The following is a 13,643-nucleotide window of genomic DNA, read 5'->3' on the forward strand; positions in this document are numbered from 1 at the left end:
ACCTTAGTATGGTTTCCTACATTGTACCAGGGGTGGTCAATAAAATTCAACAGAAGTGGTGTGTGTCACTCTGAGATTAGGCTATGAAAGACTGTGACTTCTGTCATGGGTTGTCTCTGGTCACTCAAATGGAGAAAGAGAGGTCATACTGTGGGTGGCCTCATGGAGAGGCCTGTGTGGCAAGGAACTGAAGCCAACAGCACAGGGAAGGAGCTTGTGCAGTTACATGGGAATTGGAAAATGCAGCTAACAAATTAAGGCATCTGGCTAAATCTTTCTAACCAGAGTACTGAAAACATCAGCCCATTTATTCTTGCTGCTTATAGTAAACTGTGAGAAGAAAGAGAAGTTCAAGAAAGGACTTAAAAAGGAGCCAGGGTTCACTGGTTTGGAAGATTCCAAATAATGCCAAACGAAATGGCTTCAGAGAAAAGTTAAATCAAGGACACTCTCAGAAAGCGTGAAAATGTTAGTCGCTCAGTCGTGTCTGACTCTTTGTGACCCTATCGACTGTAGCCCACCAGGCTCTTCTGTCCATGTGATTTCCCAGGCAAGAATACTGAATGGGTTGCCACTCCCTTCTCCAGGGGATCTTCCGGACCCATGGATCAAACCCAGGTCTCCTGCACCGCAGGAGTCATTTATTAAGTCATTTATTAAGATCTGAAAAAAGATAAAAAATGATGCCTCAGAATAAGACTCAAAGAAGATTCAAAGTTTTAAAAATATATCAGCAGGAACCTGGTCAACTTGAACCGAAAGAGACAGAGAAGTGAAAATACAGGGAGGCCTTTGGACCCCGAAGATTCTACTAATGGGAAGCAAGCTGAGAAAATGGCTCCCCCGTAAACCTTTCATGTAAAAGGATGACTCAGATGAGGCCAAAGTCTTCGAGGGCCCAAGTTAAGAGCCATTTGAAAGTCATTTCCTGGCAGGAAGATTGAGTTCTAGTCAGGGAATTTCTAACACGTGCCCAGCTGGATTTCAGAACTGCTCACAGACCAGTAACTTCTGTGTGCATTCATTTTCTGTCTTTCTGAGCAGGAATCATCCTGTCTGATAAGCATGTATACTGGGCACGGGGAGGGGGAATACCATTGCTATTCACAGGCCTACAGAGCGGGAGAAACTGTGCCTAAGTGCTGCATACATCCTCATAGCTCCATCTGCACCTGGACCTGATTTAGATAAGATTCTGTAGCTGATGCTGGAATGGGTGGAGACTTTTATATTCCCTGGGAGGGGGCAGGCTGTGGGAGCCAGCCTCCCAGGTGGCCCCAGTGGTCTCTCCTGGTATTCACACTTCTGTTTCCACCCACAATGTACCAGGGTGGATCACAGGCCCAATAGGATGAACGAGAAGTAATGCTGTGTCCCTTCTTACCTTAGATGACAAAGTACAGCTGCTTCTCTCACTGGCTTTGTCTCATCAGTTACTCTGATGGAATCATACTGTTTGCAGCCTGCTGGAGATGACCATGGGTCAGGCAACGGGAGCCTCTCGCCAACAGCTCTGTAAGTGAGCTTGGGGAGAATCCTCCAGCTTCAGTTTTATCCAGAGACTGCAGGCCTGGCTGACACCTTGACTGCAGCCTAATCAGAGATCCTGAGCCAGAACCACTCAGCTAAGGTGCTCCAGAATTCCAGACCCATGGAAATGGTGGGAGAGAGAATACACATTGTTTTAAGCTATACTGTTTTGTGGAAATTTGTTATGCGGCAATAACTAACTCTAGTACAAGCAATATTCAGAGAATTGTCCCCAGCAATATAAAAACCTTTGTCCTTAGGAATGACTTAACTTTTCCGGATTCTTTGGTTCCTCTAGCTGTTGACACCTCTTAATCAGGATCCCTTTCAAAGACTTGGGAAGCTTCCATTATTCTTTTAAATAGATTCAAATGCAAAGAGAAATGGAAAAGAAAAAAAAAATCCAAAAAAAAAAGAAAAAGAAATCCAAACATTTCCATATTTACCTGTTCTAATCACAATTTCAGTTGTCCATCCACATCCATTTCAGTTGTCCACCCACATCCATTTCCAAGGATACTGGCTGCAGAAAAGAATACCATTTTTAAAAGATCTGTGTTGTTTTTTTTTAAAAAGCTAAAATTCCAGACATTAACAAATAGGTCCTAAAATTTGTGGGATAAATATTCCTCCAACCCTCTAATCCCTGATTTTTAACATAAAAACTTTAAGGCCATTTCTTTGCCTGACAATACATTTGTCTTTAACACAAAGAAAAAAACAGTGTAAGTTGCATGTACAGCTAAAGTGCTAAAAACAGATGGTTAATTGTTTCCTTGGTGATAAAAGCTAATTCTTAATTTAGGGAAACCACAGATGCCTTAAATCTTCAGATTCTTGGTTAATAATACCATTCTCTTATATTGTAGTCTTCTTGCAATGAGTTAGAAAAATTAGAAACATATGATTAAAGAGTTATTTTTTTCTAGATGTGATGATGGTATAGTGGTTAGGTGAGGGAAAAAAGAAAGCCTTTAAAGATACATACTACAATATGATAGGAATTATGGTCAAAATCTGCTTCAAAATAATCAGAGTGGGATAGTAAGTAGGGATATAGATGAATAAATATTAAATTTAAGTAAAAGATACATTGAAGCACCTTATACTCTTATTTCTACTTTTGTTTAATTTTCCATAATAGAATGTTTAAAGATATCACCAGCTTAAGACAAAAAAAGAAACAGACTTGTAACTTGTCAAGTGATTTATAAGATAAGTGTGACTTAAAATGCTTTAGAGTTTTTAGAAAAGAATAGCCTGAGGGAAAACTAACTTGAATCCTATTTCAACTTAGCCTATGTATGTATCATTGTTTTTAATAATATCCTTCAGTGAAGGAGCGATACTGAAAAATTTAGCAGACATTCATCTTTAGTATACTAATGAAGAGTCTGAGTATCAACTGAAAAAAGAGCACAACATGAGAGTTGTGGGTTATGTTTTTATTTGGGAGCAAAATAAGGACTAAAGCTCAGGAGACAGCATTTCAAATTGTGCTGAGAAATCGCTACCAAGAGGCAGGGGGGGAGGTCAGTGTCATACATGATCTCAGTGAAGGACTCAGTGCAGTCAAGCTCACATTTTGTCAGAAGCTTGCTGCTAGTCATGGGGAGCAGGTCTCACCATTAATGATGTCAGCATTTTTCTAATTATGAGGAGATGCAAGAATTGGGCTCATAAAATCCTCTGAAGATATCTAACTATTTGAAGACCTGTTCTGCCAGTTTTTCCCAGAACACAGAGTGGGTCATACCTGTTTTCACCCTGAGCTCTTTTCAGGGGGTGTTGAAAGTCAACAGCTGCAGCAGCTCATGATTTAATCCTTGTGGAGGTAGATGGCACATGCCAATTTGTAGCTGGCACGAGTATTTAGAAAGAGTGTGCAGTCAACATGTGTACTATATTACCTATTTATCTCTAGCACACAAGCCACATATCCTTATTTAGAGAATTCCCCTAATTTTATTACTCCTCCTCTCTGTTCATACTTCACTTTGTAACTTTCTTCCTCTGTTATGAGCTAATGGGGGAGATCCATTGAGTAACTGGGTTTAATGATACCATAGCTGCTTATTATCAAAATACTGTAATTGTCATTTCAGGTTGTTCTACTACTGACAGTGACGCTAACACATATTTTGTTGAGGGCAGAAGAGAAAATAAAAAACATAAAACCATCTTTTTTCCGTAGGAAATTTTAAAAGAAATGTGATATTCCCTTTTAAGGTAGGGGTGCGGGGTGGGGAGCCAGGGTGGGAGAGGGAAGACTAGCCTCAGATAATTGTTCTGTTGGCTGAAATTTTGAGATCCTGAAAAGGGCAAGTTTTGAACCATACAGCAGTTCTGGACTTCCACTTAGGATGTGAAAAAAAATTCCCTTAGAAACCTACAAAAAATGTTTCTCCTACCCTAACAAACAGCTTGATGAAAGACACAATGGCAACGTTTTTGAGCCCTCAGAGGCTGCAAGGCAACCACAGAAACTGAACTCTAAAGATAATCCACTGGGAGGAGCGACAGGACAGACTGTTCTCCATTCCACATGGACAGGACAAAAGGCAGCAGCTCTAGAAGTCGATAAGAAAAACTCAGCGAAGATTCTAGCATCTGTAAAGGCCAAGCATGGGCTACCACATCACTTTGAAACAGGACTGGCTACTTCACCTGTGGGTCTTAGTGCAAAAGGAAAGTACGAGAAATTTTGCTCAAAAATAAAGAACTCAAGATGGTGATGGCAGAGCCTGAGAGCAGCTGCAAGGACCGCTGTCTGTGATGCACAGATTATGTGCCTCGAAGCTGGTCCTCAGACACAAAGGGAGGTCTCACTTACCTCAGAGCTCTTCGCCCTCCACCTTTACCAGGCGTCCCTGAAGAGGAGAGAGCTCGGTGCTGACCTCCACAAACGCAGAGGTGATTGGTGGCTGTGAAGGTGGTGATTGGTGGTTGTGAAGGTGATTGGTGCCTGTGGAGACTGAGGAGGTGATTGGTTCCTGTGGAGGACTGAGGAGGTGACTGGTGGCTGTGGAGACTGAGGGGGTGACTGGTTCCTGTGGAGGATTGAGGAGGTGATTGGTTCCTGTGGAGGACTGAGGAGGTGATTGGTGGCTGTGGAGACTGAGGGGGTGATTGGTTCCTGTGGAGGACTGAGGAGGTGACTGGTGGCTGTGGAGACTGAGGGGGTGACTGGTTCCTGTGGAGGATTGAGGAGGTGATTGGTGGCTGTGGAGGATTGAGGAGGTGATTGGTTCCTGTGGAGGACTGAGGAGGTGATTGGTGGCTGTGAAGGTGGTTGGTGGCTGTGGAGGATTGAGGAGGTAACTGGTGGCTGTGGAGGAACAAACTCAAAGTCCCACAGGCTTCCCGGACTCCCTCTCCTCTGCAGAGCCCAAGTCATGGCATGCTGGGGATGGTACTTTCTGGAGAAGCAGCAGAAGCAAAATCCATCCGCCTCTCCTAGAACGCGGGCAAAGACTTGTTGCCTGAGGGGGCGGTTAGAAGCCAGAAGTCTCTGCTCTTGGTGGTGGGGCAGAAACAGATACCAGGTGATTGCTCTCCTGGGGGGTGTGTGTGGAAAACAACCACCCCAGACCACCGCAGTTACAAGGCAGCATTTTGAGGCCACAGGTAGGAGGAACAGGAATGCCAGGAAAACCTCAGCCCTGAAGCCAGAGTGCAAAGGGCCTGCCTGAGATTTGAGGCTGAATTGGGACTAAACACATCTCACCTGGTCCTACCACGAGCTCAGCACCAGAGTCACAAGCAACAGCTGGGGCCAACCGGAGAAGGCGTCAGAGCCTGGAGAAAGGCTCTCTGATGCATGTATGCGGGGACGATGGCAAGCCAAGGGGGCACAGGGACCCCAGAAAACCTAACACCCAGCCCCTACCCTGAGCACAAAGGGACAACAGCCTACCCACCATTGATGGAATTTGAGGCCTACGGGCCCTGAGACTGTGGGTAATAGAAGTCTATACCTGGTGAAAATATCTTTCAAAAAATGAATCATGAGGGAATTCGCTGGTGGTCCAGCAGTTAGGGCTCGGTGCTTTCACTGCCGAGGGCCCAGGTTCGATCCCTGGTTAGGGAACTAAGATCCCACAAGCCACAAGGCAGGGCCACACACACACACACACAAAATAAAAGAATCATGGGCTCTTTTTTAAGACATACAGAAGCTGAAGGAATTGCTCAGCAGAAGACTTGCACTACAAGTAAGCCTTTAGGGTAGAAGAATAATTATACCAAAGGGAAATATGAACCTAAACAAAGATATGAGGAGTCCCAGAAATAGTCTACATTTAAACAAGCAAATACATATATAAAAGTCTTAAACATTATTATTTCTATCTCTTTAAATAATAATTTTGTCTAAACAAAAGTAATATCATATGATTTTTAATATGTGCAAAAGCAACATGTGTGACAATAGTACAAAGTTTGGGTGGGGATAAACAAATATAAGGTTCTAATTCTGTATGTGGCATGGTGTAATACTATTTGAAGACATTGTTTCAAGTTAAAAGCATACCACAAATCCTAAAACTACCAGTTAGAGTAACAAAATTATAAGCTAGTAAGCCACTAAAATGATAAATGGAATAAAAAATATTCCATTAATCCAGAAGAATTAAGAAAAAAATAATGTATGAGACAAATAGAAAACAAATAGCAAGATGACAGATGTAAACCTAACTGTACTGATAATCACAATTAAATGCAAATACTCTCAATATTCCCGGTTAAAGACAGAGTGTTAAATTGGATTAAAAAAATTAGCGCCCAACTGTATCCTGCCTAAAAGAAACAGGATGGGGCAAGAGCTGATGCAAAAACCTTGGAGGTGGTTTTCTGAGCCTCAGTTTTCTTATCTGTATAATGGGAATATTTAGAGTTATGAGGATTAACTGAGTTACTATGTATAAAGTCCATGAACAGGTCCTGGGACATAATAAATTTTCTATAAGTGTTAACTATAATAACAGTAATTTTTTTTTCTTCAAAGTGGAGAACTGCTGGAAGGCTCTCAGGAAAGGAAATACTATAAATCAGAAAGTAGCATTTTTTTAAAGGTCATTCTGGCTGCAGATTGAAACAAGGAAAGAACAGACTTGGGGGTTTAATAAGGAGGCTTTTGCAAGGGGTCCACTGAGAGTTATGAGACAGTTAAACTAAGGAGGCAGAGGGGACTTGGAAAGATTTTGTGAATGAGGCAGTGGAAACTACCAGCCTTGATGTTTGAGGTGGTGGTGGGAGGCTGTAGGAAGTGGCAAGGGGCCTCTCCAAACTGTGTTCCTGGCAGCAGGATAATGTGTTTCACCGGGTCAGGGGAGCCTGGAGGAGGACGAGGTTGGGGAGGTGCTGAACCGAGTCCTGGATGTGCTCAGACTCAGGGACCGTGGGGCATCCTGGCTGAGGGGCTGCAGAAGCAGTCTGGAGTTCAGAGGACAAATGGTGGCTGGAGACAGAAGATTGAAACTGTTGGCAAATACATGAAAATTGGACCACAATCTACCAGTCTGGAAAAGGTGGGAGGAAGGAGATAGCTAGATGATTTTTAAAGTTTCTCCTGGTTCCCACATGTGTAGGATTCCAAGTGTTGAGATTGTTGAGGGACAAAAAGATACACAAAAAAACAATGTTAGATGGCAAGATTTATACACCAAATAGTATAGGATGATGCTGAGAGAAAGTCAGACTTGAAAGGGGTATGTGCCATCTCCATGGACTGGAATACTCTATGTGAAAGCATCTATTCTTCCCCAGTGATAGGTACTGCAGTCCTGGTCAAAATCCTAGCAGGTGTTTTTCTTCTGCATATATGACTATAAAAGCTGATTCTAAAAAAAGTGTTTTATTATTGTTGTAAAATATACATAACAGAATTTACCATTTTAGCCATTTTAAAGTGTACAATTCAGTGGCATTGAGTACATTCACCGTGATGTGCCACCATCTATTTCCAGGATATTTTTGTCATTCCAAACACACCAGGCATTAAAAAGTAACTCCCCATTCCGTTCTTCCCCAGTCCCTAGGAATCTCTATTTTACTTTCTTTATCTATGAATTTGACAATTCCAGGTACCTCATATAAGTGGAATGAAAACAATATTTGCTTTTTTGTGCCTGGGTAAAGTGCCTGCCTACAATGCGGGAGACCCGGGTTCGATCCCTGGGTTGGGAAGATCCCCTGGAGAAGGAAATGGCAACCCACTCCAGTATTCTTGCCTGTAAAATCCCATGGACTGAGGTTCCTGGTAGGCTACAGTCCATGGGGTCGCAAAGAGTCGGACATGACTGAGTGACTTCACTTTGTTGTACTTAGCATGTCTTCTAGGATCATCTGTGTTGTAGTATGTATCAGAATCTGTCCTTTTTATGGTTGAATAGTATTCCATTGTATGTATACGCCATATTTTCTTTCTTTTTTTTTGCCAGCTGATGGACATTTGGGTTATTTCCACTTTTTGGCTATTGTGAATAATGTTTCTAAGAACTTTGGTACCTCGTGTATTCTTTGTAAGATTTAAATGGGTGATTCAATTTCTTTAACAGTAACAGGTTGCATTTTTTTCTTTTCCATTACGGCTTATTACAGGATATTGAATATACAATAGAACCTGTTTATCCATTCTATATATAATAGTTCTCATCTGCTAGTGTCAAACTTCCAGTCCACCTCTCCCCCACCCACCCCCATCCCCCTTGGCAGCCGCAGGTCTGTTCTTTATGTCTGTGTAGACTCTATTCTTGGGTCAGTTTAATAAGGTCAAAATATCCTAGTCATTTGTTCATTACTTCTGTTTTCAAATTTAGCGTTGTTGTTCAGTTGCTCAGTCATGTCCAACTCTTTGTGACCCCATGATTTGCAGCATGCTAGGCTTCTCTGAGGTTATTGATATTTCTCCCGGCAATCTTGATTCCAGCTTGTACTTCTTCCAGCCTAGCATTTCTCATGATGTACTCTGCATATCAGTTTAATAAGCAGGGTGACAATATACAGCCTTGACGTATTCCTTTTCCTATTTGGAACCAGTCTGTTGGTCCATGTCCATGTTCTAACTGTTGCTTCCTGACTAGCATATAGGTTTCTCAAGAGGTGGGTCAGGTGGTCTGGTATTCCCATCTCTTTCAGAATTTTCCACAGTTTACTGTGATCCACACAGTCAAAGGATTTGGCATAGTCAATAAAGCAGAAATAGATGTTTTTCTGGAACTCTCTTGCTTTTTCGATGATCCAGTGGATGTTGGCAATTTGATCTCTGGTTCCTCGGCTTTTTCTAAAACCAGCTTGAACATCTGGAAGTTCACAGTTCACGTATTGCTGAAGCCTGGCTTGGAGAATTTTGAGCATTACTTTACTAGCGTGTGAGATGAGTGCAATTGTGTGGTAGTTTGAGCATTCTTTGGGATTGGAATGAAAACTGACCTTTTCCAGTCCTATGACCACTGCTGAGTTTTCCAAATTTGTTGGCATATTGAGTGCAGGACTTTCACAGTATCATCTTTCAGGACTTGAAATAGCTCAGCTGGAATTCCATCACATCCACTAGCTTTGTTCATAGTGATGCTTCCTAAGGCCCACCTGACTTCACATTCCAGGATGTCTGGCTCTAGGTGAGTGATCACACCATCGTGATTATCTGTGTTGTGAAGATCTTTTTTGTATAGTTCTTCTGTGTATTCTTGCCACCTCTTCTTAATATCTTCTGCTTCTGTTAGGTCCATACCATTTCTGTCCTTTATTGTGCCCATCTTTGCATGAAATGTTCCCTTGGTCTCTCTAATTTTCTTGAAGAGATCTCTCTTCTTTCCCATTCTGTTGTTTTCCTCTATTTCTTTGCATTGATCGCTGAGGAAGGCTTTCTTACCTCTCCTTGCTATTCTTTGGAACTCTGCATTCAGATGGGAATATCTTTCCTTTTTTCCTTTGCTTTTCGCTTCTTTTCACAGCTATTTGTAAGGCCTCCTCAGACCCTTACGGCAGAAAGTGAAGAGGAACTAAAAAGCCTCTTGATGAAAGTGAGAGTGAAAAAGTTGGCTTAAAGTTCAACAATCAGAAAACTAAGATCATGGCATCTGGTCTCATCACTTCATGGGAAATAGATGGGGTAACAGTGGAAGCAGTGTCAGACTTTATTTTTGGGGGCTCCAAAATCACTCAGATGGTGATTGCAGCCATGAAATTAAAAGACGCTTACTCCTTGGAAGCAAAGTTATGACCAACCTAAATAGCATATTAAAAAGCAGAGACATTACTCTGCCAAGAAATGTCTGTCCAGTCAAGGCTATGGTTTTTCCAGTGGTCATGTATGAATGTGAGAGTTGGACTGTGAAGAAAGCTGAGCACCGAGGAACTGATGTTTTTGAACTGTGGTGTTGGATAAGACTCTTGAGAGTCCCTTGGACTGCAAGGAGATCCAACCAGTCCATCCTAAAGGAGATCAATCCTGGGTGTTCATTGGAAGGAGTGATGCTGAAACTGAAACTCCAATACTTTGGCCACCTCATGCGAAGAGTTGACTCATTGGAAAAGACCCTGATGCTGGGAGGGGTTGGGGGCAGGAGGAGAAGGGGACGACAGAGGATGAGATGGCTGGATGCCATCACCAACTCGATGGACGTGAGTTTGAGTAAGCCTCGGGAGTTGGTGATGGACAGGGAGGCCTGGCGTGCTGTGATTCATGGGGTCGCACAGAGTCGGACACGACTGAGCAACTGAACTGAACTGAACTGAGGCTTCTCTGTCCATCACTATCTCCAGGCTTCCTCAAATTCATGTCATTGAGTCAGTGATGCCATCCAACCAAGTTATTGGCAAGTACTATGCATACTACCGTCTAAATGTTTTAATCATTTCTTTTTGCAAATTCATGCTTTTTTTGTGTGCTCCCTGGATGCTTTCCTTCATTTTATTTATCTTTTGAAGTGGCTTTCATTCTGTTGATATTTTGAGTCTTTTGATATTTGCTCTTAATTAAAAAAATTTTTTTTAATATTTGCTGTTAATCTTCTAACTTTTATGAGATAGTAAACAGCTCAATTAATTTTTAGCTGTTCTTCTATTACAAGCATTTAGTTATAAATTGTCCTGTAAAGCCTGGTTTGGTTGCATTGCACAAGTTTTATTTCTAAGAACAGCTTCATTGAGGTATATTTTACATATGGAATTTTCCCATTTCAAGGGTAAAGATTTTTGGTAAATCTACCAAAAGGAGCAATTATGACCATAAACCAGTTTTAGATCATTTTCTTCATTCTAACAGGTACCTTTGTGGCCATTTACTGTTAATTCCCATTCCCACTCGCTAGGCAACCACTGATCTACTTGTCTTCATAAATTTGCCTTTTTTAGGCATCTCCTAGAAATTGAAATATGTGTAGTGTCTCATGTCTGGCTTCTTCATTAGCCTATTTTGAAGTTCATCCATGTTGTATGTTTCAGTTCACTTCTTTTTTATTAGTGGTGGTTTGCCACCCTATAACATTTTTGTCTAGCCACTGAGCAGGTAACGGATATTTAGAATGTTTCCAGTTTGGGGCTATAATTAATGAACATTTGCATGCATGTTTTGGTGGGGATATGTGTTTTCTTTGGGGAAGATATGAACAAATGTAATTGCTGGAGCATAGTTAATTTACGTTCATGAAGTTGTCAAGTTTTCCAAAGTGGCTGCACCTTTTAAAATTAATTGGTAGCAATGTATGAGGGCTCCAGTTTCTCCACATTCTCACCAGTATTTGTTATGTCATTATACTTTTTCTTATGAGTATGAAGTGGTATTTCAATGCATTTTTAGTTTGCATTTCCCTAATAACTAATTATGTTGATCTTTTCACGTACTTGCTAGCTGTTAGCTATTTGTGTATCTTCTTTAGTGAAATGTCTATTCACATCCTCTGCCCATGTTCTAACTGGGTTGTCTTACTGAGTGGTGAGTTTTTTTAATATTATTGACAAAATCTTGACCTAACCCATTCTCAAAGGAGTTCTGTGTTTTCTTCTTAAAGTTTGTTTGATCCACTGTTACTGAATTTTTGTGTATGATGGGAGGTAAGCAACTCAGTTCACCCTTTTGCATGTGGATATCACTTTCCCAACACCATTTTTTGAACAGTTCTTCCCTTAATGAATTGCCTCACTACTTTTGATGACTGTAAGGATTTATTTCTGGACTCTCAATTCTGTTCATTGATCTACATGTTCATCCTTACTCCTCCTAAACTACACTGTCTTGAAAACTGCATTTTAAGTTAAATTATGACATAGGGAAGAAAATGTACTCTTTGTTCTTGTTTCTCAAAATGGTTTTGGCTGTTCTAGATATTTCACGTGGATTTTCCTGGCGGTCCAGTGTTTAAGACTCCGTGCTTCCAATGTAGGGGTGTGGGGTTCAGTCCCTGGTCGGGGCACCATGGGACCCCACATGCTGCAAGGTGTGGCAAAAAAAAAAATAGGTATTTTATTTACATGATTTTATATGTATTTTCATAACCAGTTTTTCTAAATTATATTTTATGGAATTTTAAATTTCCTTTACTTCATCTTTGACCCTTGAGTTATTTTTAAAGTTTCACTATTAACCTCTAAATTAACTGCACTGTAGTCAAGAGAATTTGGTGTTATGTATTAGTTCTTTGAGTTTCTGAGACTTGCCTTATAGTCTAGTAATTGCAAATTTTTATAAATGTCCCATATAAATGTGACAAGACTGTGCATTCTCTATTTGGGATACAGAGATGTATATATGTTTATTACATCAATTTTATTCAAATGTTTTTGAATCTTCCACAATTTGTGTTTTATTGTATAATAAGAGAAATGAGCTGAAATCTGTCACTGTAATGCAAACTTGTCAGTCTTTCTCTGCATTTCTAGGGTTTTTTGTTTTTAACATATTTGAAGCTAGTTTGGTATGTGCATAAAAGTTCAAATTTTGTGTAAACTCCATTTGTATTGATCTTATACTCTGAAAACTGTCTCCAAGTCTGTTTTAATATTTATATAGCTACTCCAGATTTCCCTTGTTTAGCATCTTTTCTTGGTCTGTCTTTAATTTCAACCTATCCAAATCATTTGCTATTGATATGTGTCTTGTAATCAGTTATATAGCTGGATTTTCTAAAAAATCAAACTTGACCCTTTGTCTTTCAACTAGAAAATGTAGTTCATTTACATTGATTATAATTTTGAGATGTTATGCCTATTTTTTACCATGTCATTTTATTATATAAAGATGAAAAAATTCAAGTTTTTTTTCCCCCCCTTTCTTCCTCCCTCACACCACATAATGACTCTGTATTTTCCTTTCTACTACTTGGCGTTTATACTATACACTTAAATAGTCCTACCAGTTGTACTAAAATTTATCTGGAGATTATTCTAATTTCTAGATTAAAAGGTAAAGATAAAAAACATATTTTGGTTTTTAAAAGAGTCTACCCAGCCATATGTTACCATACAGTTTTAGCATATAATCCTCAGTTTAAAATGTGAGTTACAGGGGGACTTCCCTGGTGGTCCAGTGGTTAAGACTTTGCCTTCCAGTGCAGGGGCTGCAGGTTCACCTGGGAGCTACAATCCTACATAGCTTGCGGCCAAAAAACCAAAACATAAAACAGAAACTATATTGCAACAAATTCAATAAAGACTTTAAAAAGTGTGCATAATACAAATTACCTAAGGAGATGATGTTTACAAATAATAATCTTTTATGGCCTAAAAGTTATCTGATATTATTAAAATTTTTTTTTTCTGAAAATAAGTCCTATACAAAGGACACCACATTTAAAGTACCCCAACACAACTATTTATTACAGGTCAGAGATCTTCTATGAAATTTCAAGCAAGTAAAATGTTCATTTAAAGTGTACCACAGTAACTCAACATGTTTTTGTTTAAAACAGAAAGTTTATTTGCTCAGTACACCAAGTAGAATGCAAGCACTATCATGACAAATATACAGAAATATGCAGATCAACATAAAACAGTAATTTTGTTTTAAAGAAGGGAAATCTCTTTAAATGTTATGACAACGTACTCCCAAGAATCCTTTTTTCAGTTAATTATACATTTCAATAAAATAAATGGTAATGAATTAAGTGGAAGTT

This window comes from Muntiacus reevesi, chromosome 10 (genome assembly GCF_963930625.1).
Source record: "Muntiacus reevesi chromosome 10, mMunRee1.1, whole genome shotgun sequence".
Classification (NCBI taxonomy): Eukaryota; Metazoa; Chordata; class Mammalia; order Artiodactyla; family Cervidae; genus Muntiacus; species Muntiacus reevesi.